This window comes from Myotis daubentonii, chromosome 5, assembly GCF_963259705.1.
Source record: "Myotis daubentonii chromosome 5, mMyoDau2.1, whole genome shotgun sequence".
NCBI classification, from domain to species: Eukaryota; Metazoa; Chordata; class Mammalia; order Chiroptera; family Vespertilionidae; genus Myotis; species Myotis daubentonii.
In genome coordinates, this window is record NC_081844.1 from 82,518,454 (window position 1) to 82,527,778 (window position 9,325).

Here is a 9,325-nt window from a genome sequence, read left to right on the forward strand (position 1 = left end):
GAGCTAGAAAAAGTTATTCACATAATCTCATTAAAGTTTATTTATATACAGGTGAGGTGAATTGTAAATATTGAATTTTTATCCCCAGACATGTTACACCTTGATAAATATTTGTTTAAATATGTTTTTATTTATTTTAGAGAGAGTGAGAGGAAGGGACAGGTAGACAGAGAGAAACATCAATGAGAAAGAAGCATCCTTTGCCTGCTGCACACTCCCTACTGGGGATGAAGCCCAAAACCCTGAACATGTGCCCTGAGCAGGAATCAAAATGGCAACCTCTTGGTACATGGAATGATGCTTCAGCCAACTGAGCCAGGTCACAACTTGATAAATATTGGTGTGCCTCAAAATTTTGTACTGGACAATAAGAATGTAGAATATTACAGAGAACCTAGTGGAGAAAAGCTGTGTGTCCAGGATCATGATCTTAGGAGAAAATCTCATCTTTGTTATCCCTCAGGATACAGAGATAGAAAATTACTCAAGGTAAGCCTGGCAAAGCCCTCAACTTCCACAGAATAGACTGATGTACTTTATAGCCAATCTCAGTGCATGTATGTATTTATTCAGTCTCTTTTTTATTTCTTTCTCAGCAAACTAATAACTGACTTGTTAGGACCGTTTGGTTCAGCAGTATGCTAATGCAATAAAATTGATGGGTTTAATTCCTTTTTAGCTCAGGTGACCATAAATTGCACCCCTAAACTTAGCAAACATGAGCTGTTGAATGACCCTAGAGAAACTGTGTTTGGCTCAGAACAAGCCTATCAACATTACAAAAGATAATGCTTTACTGAGTGTCAGAACTTTCATCTTTGTATTCAAGAACACATTAATTTTCACAGAGGATGATAAAAGTGATATTTTTAATGTCTCACAATGAATCTCTGGGACAATCAAAAAGATACTTGGAAAGTTCAATATACTTGCTCAGATTGACCTTACCTATGTTATACAGTTATACATGATAGAGTCTTTGCCTAACCTCACAATATATATTCAATCACTCTCGTTTTTATATAGCCAAAAAAGAAACAAATAAATAAAAACAGAAATGATTTCAGTTTCTAATTGCTTATGGAGGAACTATTACATGAGGACAAACTAATAAAAACAAAATCCCAAATAAAAAATGCTAATTTATATGCTTACAGTAAAGTGATCTGATGCAAATTATATAATTCATTGAGTGAAAGAAACCCACAAAGCAGTGACTGAGCTTTATTTAGCAGACTAGTGACCCAGTGCATGAAATTCGTGCACATTAAAAGGGAATTAGAGGAAATATTTTAATATTGCTATTTGCCCTTTATAATAGAAGTGTCAGAGATGAAAGAAAATTAGTAAAATGTACATGAAAATCTTCCTCCTGTCAGAGTCTGGGGCACTCCATGGGAACCAGAGTCAAGTCCCCACTCACCCACGTGCGCCTCAAAATCGAATGAGACCCAGACCCAGCCGGCCCTGCCCCCATTGGGCTAGATCCAGACCTGGCTGGCCCGCTGGGTGCAGCCTCAGGTTGCCTGGCCCAGCACCGGGGTGGGGGGCATGGCCTAAGGTCCCCTGGCCTGGGCCAGAGCAGGGGGAATGCCTTAAGGTCCTCGTCAAGCCCCGCCAGGCAGGGGATGCGCTCTGAGGTTCCCCACCAAGCCCTGCTGAGCAGAAGGGCATGACCTTAGGTTCCCCTGTCAAGCCCTGCCGGGCAGGTGCAGCATGGGGCCAGGACTGGGGGCACGGCCTGAGGTCCCCTGTCAAGCCCCACCAGACGGGGGGTGCAGCCTCAGGTCCCTGCTGATTCCTCATTAAGTCTCGTTATGGGAACTCAGCGTCTGCTGTGGGCGTAGCCATCTTGTGTTACAGAATCCCTGCCTCTGCCGTGGGCACCACCATCTTGACCATTACAGAGTGATGGTCAATTTGCATATTCCCTCTTTATTAGCTAGGATTCTGCTGGGAGCCGGTCCATGCTTGCTGTTTCAAGGGACCTGGCATATATGGCATACTGTTCTTAACATGTTTGCTCACCTTCTTGGCACTATTTGTTTTAACCAAGGTCTCCTCTCTGAGAAAGGTTGTTTCCCCAGGTAGGGATTTTCCCCTGAAGTTAGGGAGGGAATAAAACCTCTTAACTAAGTGCCAGGCGGGTAATTAATCACTTTAACTACGAACAATCATGCTTAAGCTACATAATCTTTACTCCCTGGAATGGAGATAAGAAACGCCCTAACCTTTGTAATAGAGATTGATAGGATTGAATCAACTGGTATAAATACAGTTGTAACAAGACAGAAAGAGACAGAACTTAGAAGGAGCCAAGAAGACAGAACCTAGGCACAGAACCTACACAGAACGTTCTCTAGAGACAGAAGAACTTCGCTGGAGAGAACATGGCAAAAAATCCTGGACTGAACCTGACTACAGAAATTGGCAAGAGAACCTGACTAAAACTTGGTGACTGAACCTGGCTGGAGAACCTGGACAGAACCTGGCTGGAGAACCTAGCGAGGGAACATGGCTACAGAACCTGGCTGGAGAACCTGGAGAACCTAGCAAGAGAACATGGACACAGAACCTGGCTGGAGATCCGAACCAGAACTTCGCTGGATATCCTAAGCAGAACCTCTCTGGAGATCCAGACCAGAACTTGGCTGGAGATCCTGGCTAGGCTGCTGATCAACTGAACACTGTCTCCGTGTCCTTCCTTCTTCGCCGACTCTGTCTACGCCTTTGGGAACCCCTGGACTCGCTGGGGCTGGACCCCGGCAGGATTCTGCTGCTCACTAAACTAAAGCCAAATTTTTAACATGCCCTGACATCTGACAAGGCCACAATAATAGGGGAGGTGCCCCATTATTATCCAAGAATATCCAGAGGAAAGGAAAAGGATGGTGAAAGGCAAAGTTAATACGAAAATTTATCAGATTAAGAATGAGTATAAGTAAATCTCCAATTTCAACTGGAAATAGAAATGGCTCAAATTATCTTTATAGACAATCTCAGTGCATGTATGTATATTTTTATTGATTTCAGAGAGGTAAGGAGAGGGAAAGGAAGAGAAAAACATCAACGATGAGAGAAAAACATTGATTGGCTCCCTCCTATAGGCTCCCATGTGCCCTAATTGGGAATCAAACCACTGGGACACTCAACCACTGAGCCACACTAGCTGGCAAGAAATGTAAAGTTTTGATGTCTGATATTTCAGAGTAGACATAGAAACCACACTCTTAGACAGGGTTAATATTCTAAACTTCTCCAAAGTAGAGGTATGGGAAGGAGGGAAGAAGACAGGGAGTTAATTCAATGGCAAAGAGTGCAAACTATGAAAGAAAATTATCTAGGTTCAATTCCTAGCTCTGAAACTTGGTAGCTGTGTGATTTTGACAGGTTTTCTTAATCTCTCTGTGCCTCAGGTTTCTCATCTGTAAAATGAGGATAACAGAACTTACTTTTAAGGTTGCTGTGAGGACTTCATGAGCTAATATATACAGTGTTTACACAGTGCCAGGTTTATAATAAGAGCACTATATAAACATTCCATTTTTTATTAAAAGATATCTAAAGATTAATATCAATGGAGATATTTAATCAGAGAATCAAGAAGAAATCTGATACAAGTGTGCAATCTTTTATCCCAAATCCCTGGGGCCAGATGAGTTTCTAAATCAAATATTTTAAAAATAATTTAGGAGTTTAATATATTATGCTGTCTACATTTTACTTAAGATGTATAGCCTGGCTAATGTGGTTTAGTGGTTGAGCATTGACCTATGAACTAGGCAGTCACAATTAAATTCCTGGTTAGGGCACATGCCCAGGATTGCAGGCACGATCCCCAGTAGGGGGCATGTATGAGCCAGCTGATCAATGATTCCCTCTGATCATTGATGTTTCTATCTCTCCCTCTCCTTTCCTCTCTAAAATCAATAAAAATATTTTTTTCAAAACAAAACAAAACATGTATTGTCCTGGGCAGCAGCCATTAATCAAACACATATTTCCACAATGAAATGCATCAATAGTAACACCAAATGGAATAAATGAAGACTTTAGAGTCATGTCAATTCCAGTTTTTGCCACCAAACAAATTAAGAAAATAATTTGGGATTTTTCTCAGAAGATGGCGGCGTAGTAAATGCCTGTACTCACTGCCTCCCACAACCACATCAAAATTACAACTAAAAGACAAAACAACCATCATCCAGGACCGCTGGAAAGCTGGCTGAATGGAAGTCCTATACCTAGAGAAGTATTAAAGAAAGCACACTGAGACTGGTAGGAGGCGCCGAGATGCGGACCAGGCTGGGCCAGCACCCACGTGTGCCGCTTTTTTAATCAGGAGGGAGATCGTCTCTGTGGAGGCCGCCAGGAGAAGCTAGGGATCCCAGCCCCATACCAGACCCCCAGCCCAGGGTTCCAGAGCTGGGAAAAGAAGTCCCTATGAGCAGTAAGAACTGTGAGCTATAAAAACCAGCGTAGATTGGGGCTCAGTGACACAGAGGCTGCTGGAGACCCAGCTGTTCTTCTTAAAAGGCTGGCAACAAGAGTTGAACTTACAAGGTCCTGCTTCCTCTGAGCTCCACCTCCAGGAAGAGGCTCTGGGGAACATAGACACATATGAGGAGGAACTGGATTGTCTGGCATCTGGGCAGGAACTCAGGGAGGCTTTCTCCCAGATGGAGGTGCTGGCAGGGATCATTGTTCCTATGCTGGGAGCTCCCAGGTCACAGGGCTGACTGGCAGCCATTTCTGTTTGCTCTGCCCTGGTGATTCCCTAAGACCCCACCTCATCCAATTTACCTCACCCAAGCTGTATGCAGCAGCTTTTGCATATAAATGGCCTTTCCTTGCTCAGGATAAAATCTTTCAAATAAGCTGCAGCTGGGCCAGGGAGTGCCAAACCTATCAATAAAAGGCCCAAGACCCAGCACCAGCACCAATCTGCCTTGCTTCATAGCTGGGTCTCATCTAGGCACTTCCAAACCCAATACAAAGAGGAGGAATCTGAAGATCTCTCTGTAGCTCCTGCTGGGTGGCCCCAGGCAGTGGCTGACTCTGCACCTCTCTGGAGACCCAAGAGCCAGTGTACCCAGTGGTCAGTGTCAGACCATACCAGTTAACAACTCTACACATCCATAAGTGACACACTCAAGGGGCAGACACAGTAAGCACAAAAGCCCCACTGAAGCAAGTCCTGATCCACAGGGGTGTCTCCTACACAGCAGCTCTCTTGCTGTAGTCACAGCTGGACCTCACAGCCAATTGGCCTGAAGGTCGATTCCTCCCAATGACACCAACAGCAATCAAGTTTCAACTACAACAAGACTATGCTCACAGCCCACAAAGGGGTGTACCTAGAGCTCTCAGCTCAGGTGACTGGGGAGGCTGAGCCACTGGGCTCTAGAAAACACCTACTACACAAGGCCACTCTACCAACTCAAGGAGACCTAGCAGCTCTACCCAATACATAGAAACAAACACAGGGAAGCAGCCAAAATGCAGACAGGAAGGCATGTTACAAATGAAAGAAATGTAATTGCAGATGTATTATTGTGAATCTCTGCCTGTTTGTAGTCATAACTTTTATTGTATTAAATAATGAAATAATCATGGGTAATATAGAGTAACAATGATATTAAATGAAATTTTTTTTTTTCAGAAAACCTAATGAAATAATTTTCTCTTAAAAAAACAAAAGAATGTATAGGTAATTATCACATGGGATGTTACCTGGATTATACTTGAGGATTTTATGTGTCATAAATTGTTCACAATGCCTGAATATCTCCCCAGATATCCCCATGGATGACTATTTCAGGTCTCTGACCAAATGTTACTCCCTCTTCAGAAAGGTTTTCTTGATCATACTATTTAAAATGTCAGGTGGGCCGAAACCGGTTTGGCTCAGTGGATAGAGCGTCGGCCTGCGGACTGAAAGGTCCCAGGTTCGATTCCGGTCAAGGGCATGTACCTGGGTTGCGGGCATATCCCCAGTGGGAGATGTGCAGGAGGCAGCTGATCGATGTTTCTCTCTCATCGATGTTTCTAACTTTCTATCTCTCTCCCTTCCTCTCTGTGAAAAATCAATAAAATATATATATATTAAAAAAAAAAAATCCTGCCTGAAAAAAAAAAAAATGTCAGGTGGGAGGCATGCACACACACAATCTCACAGAAAACTTTTCCCCCTTTCTTTGTTTTTCTTTTTAGAACTTATCCACTATCCAGCAATATATATTTGTTTATTTGTCTTACTAGACTGGCAAACTATGAAAGCAGGAATTTGTTTTAATTGAGCACTTAGAACAATGTCTGGCAAATAGGCAGTTGATAGATACTATTCAATAAATGACTGAAGAAAATAAGGCTGACATACCAGTAAACAGTGGTGGGTCCCAAAACTAGTCCTGATATAGCAGGCAATACCTACTTTAAAAAGGAAATTCAAGGCAAAAAAAAAAGTTATTTAAACATATGTTTATGTAATATGTATATTAATGGGACTTCAAAATAGTAATTAAAAACATTTCATCTTTATACACATACTTATCAAGTAAATATTGATTCACTATCTAGAACAGGGGTCCTCAAACTTTTTAAACAGGAGGCCAGTTCACTGTCCCTCAGACGGTTGGAGGGCCGGACTATAGTTTAAAAAAAAACTATGAACAAATTCCTATGCAAACTGAACACATCTTATTTTGAAGTAAAAAAACAAAATGGGAACAAATACAATATTTGTATTTGCATGTGGCCCACGGGCCATAGTTTGAGGACCCCTGATCTAGAAAATAAAAAGTAATCATTACATTTACATTTACACTGCATTTGTATTTAATAATTAATTTTTAGTATTTAAGTAAACAAGAAGGAAAAGTATACTTCAAAGAAAAAAATACTATAGCACAAAACATTAAAAAATTTACTTTGTATTCCCCCTCATACACACACATTTTATTCACCACAAAAAGAAACACAAATGATCATCTAATTGCAAAGTGCTACTACATTCACTTGTACTGTAAAAATGGCCTAAATTAGCTTCGGAGAACAGTGGCATCTGGTTGTGTGTGTGTGTGTATATATATATAGTCTTGCTCCAGGTAGTAAAATGGTAACACACTGATATTCTAAAGTAAGCAAGAGAAGAAGTTTGGGAATCACCATAAAATGCGCAACAATGTACTTTCCAGTCTAGATAGATGACTCTTGGAAAGGCCCAGCTTTTCTCTCCATCTCTACCCCTCATCCATATATTATTTGTGCCTTTGGAATTACTTTTAAAGAGAAGAAAAGGGAAAGGTGATATTAAGAATTTAGGCCACACTCTTGGAAAAAGTACAAAAAATAACTGCCATTTTCAAATTACCATACTTGTATCCTATAAATTGACATTCCATTTATTATGTTTAAAAGTAAGATAATAATTTCAACATCTGTTACTTTTACTTTTGCAATTTTTTCTTTCCATTACTCTTAAAACAGGAAATAGAAACAACACAAAACACAAAAATAAAAGAATGCTCTAACAGTAGCTTTCAAACTGTGCTATCCCAGATTATGCAAGGATTTTCAATTAGAATTACTTGAAAAAAATAATGGAATTGAGACTGTATATGTTTCTCTTCCTGAAATAAGACAAGTTAGCACTGGGCCAGGTGTTGTTTCTTAACCATGACTTCAGGATGGGAGGAGGTGGTTAAAAGAGGTGAAGCTAGACAACTCATACCAAAAAAAGATCAGAAGCTCACAGTTATAATCTGACAATGAGATCAAATTTTAATAATTACTGGCCCCTTTGCTCTCAAGTCCTATATTATTTAGTGAGTTTCATCTAGATAAACACATTTAGATGGTACTGTGGATAGGGTGAGGAGTGAATTTCCACAGCTCTACACCCTCAACAGAGAAGGTTCTGCTTACCTGCTTCTGAGAACTGGTTCAATAGCATATTAGCATTCAAGGAGTAAACCAAAGGGTCCACTTCAATAACTCTTACACCAACAAAGAAAAAGCTGCCCTTATTTAAGTGAAAATTCAAGATCACTAGCATAGTCTGTGTCAGGGCACATATGAACTACACAAGTCTCATGCTTTTGACCATCAGTTCCTTAAGTCCCAAGACTGGAATGAAACCAGATAAATGCCTGAGGAACCACTTCACACCCCAAACACGTGCAAACTTTGTTCAACAGAACACTTTACTGCCAAAATGGAGTTGGCAGAAATTTGGAGCCAAGGCCCCCAGGCTGCATGATCTGCTGGCACCAGAAAGCTTAAAAATCTTAACATAATACTGCTCAGTTTGAGTTCTACCAATTTGCTTGAGATGCCTTCCCCAAATTTGACTTGAGAAAGATGAAAGCTGCCATCAAGAAAGACTTTATTAAGACTTATCCCCTATCTAAAAATAATTTGATTTCCCACTCCTGATGGTCATACCTCTATATTCCTTGATGGTTATGTTTATGCTATAAATCTAATGCAGTCTATTTTATGATGCATGTAAATTCAATTTTGTTTAGTACAGGGAGAACTAAATTAGTTATGACAAAGTCTTACTTAGAAAACATTTGTACCAAATAACCCCCATATATCACAATTTATTACCCTCAAAAGTGTGAGAAATTAAAATATAGAATATCTGTAAATTGCTATTATTTTGCATTTGATTTAGCTTGTTCTCTCATTTTTCTGAATTTGAGTAATCATTTATTGTATACTAGAGGCCCGGTGCATGATATTCATGCACTGAGGGGGGGGGATGTCCCTCAGCCCAGTCTGCATCCTCTCCAATCTGGGACCCCTTGGGGGATGTCCAACTGCCGGTTTAGGCCCAGTCACTGTGGGATCGGGCCTAAACTGGCAGTCGGACATCCCTCTCACAATCCGGGACTGCTGGCTCCCAACCGCTCGCCTACCTGCCTGCCTGATTGCCCCTAACCGCTTCTGCCTGCCAGCCTGATTGCCCCTTAACCACTCCCCTGCCAGCCTGATCGATGCCTAACTGCTCCCCTGCCCTCCCCTGTTGACCCGGTCACCCCCAACTGTCCTCCCCTGCCAGCCATCTTGTGGTGGCCATCTTGTGTGAGGGTGTGACAGTCAATATTACCTCTTTATTATTTGGGATGAATTATTGAGAAAGTGAGGAAAGAAACCAAGAGTTCTTCTTTTTCAAAACATTCAACAAATGAGCCTGGCCAGTGTGGATCAATGGTAGAATGTTGACCCAGGAACCAAGGGGTCACTGGTTTGATTCCTGGTCAGGACACATGCCTGGGTTTCAGACTCGATCTCCAGTAAGGGGTGTGTAGGAGCAGCC

General features: G+C 41.4%; 1 protein-coding gene across 3 annotated transcripts in view; it reads right to left on the bottom strand.

Moving 5' to 3' along the window:
• The window catches only part of NRG2 (neuregulin 2), a 257,953-nt gene that overhangs the window by 245,312 nt on the left and 3,316 nt on the right, over positions 1 to 9,325 (bottom strand). For 2 of the 3 annotated variants that reach the window (XM_059698577.1, XM_059698575.1), the window contains exon 2: positions 6,380 to 6,432. The exons of the other annotated variant lie outside the window; for it this stretch is intronic. The gene's annotated coding sequence lies outside the window, so the exon portion shown is untranslated. The remainder of the gene's footprint in view (positions 1 to 6,379; positions 6,433 to 9,325) is intronic. 3 annotated transcript variants of the gene reach the window in all.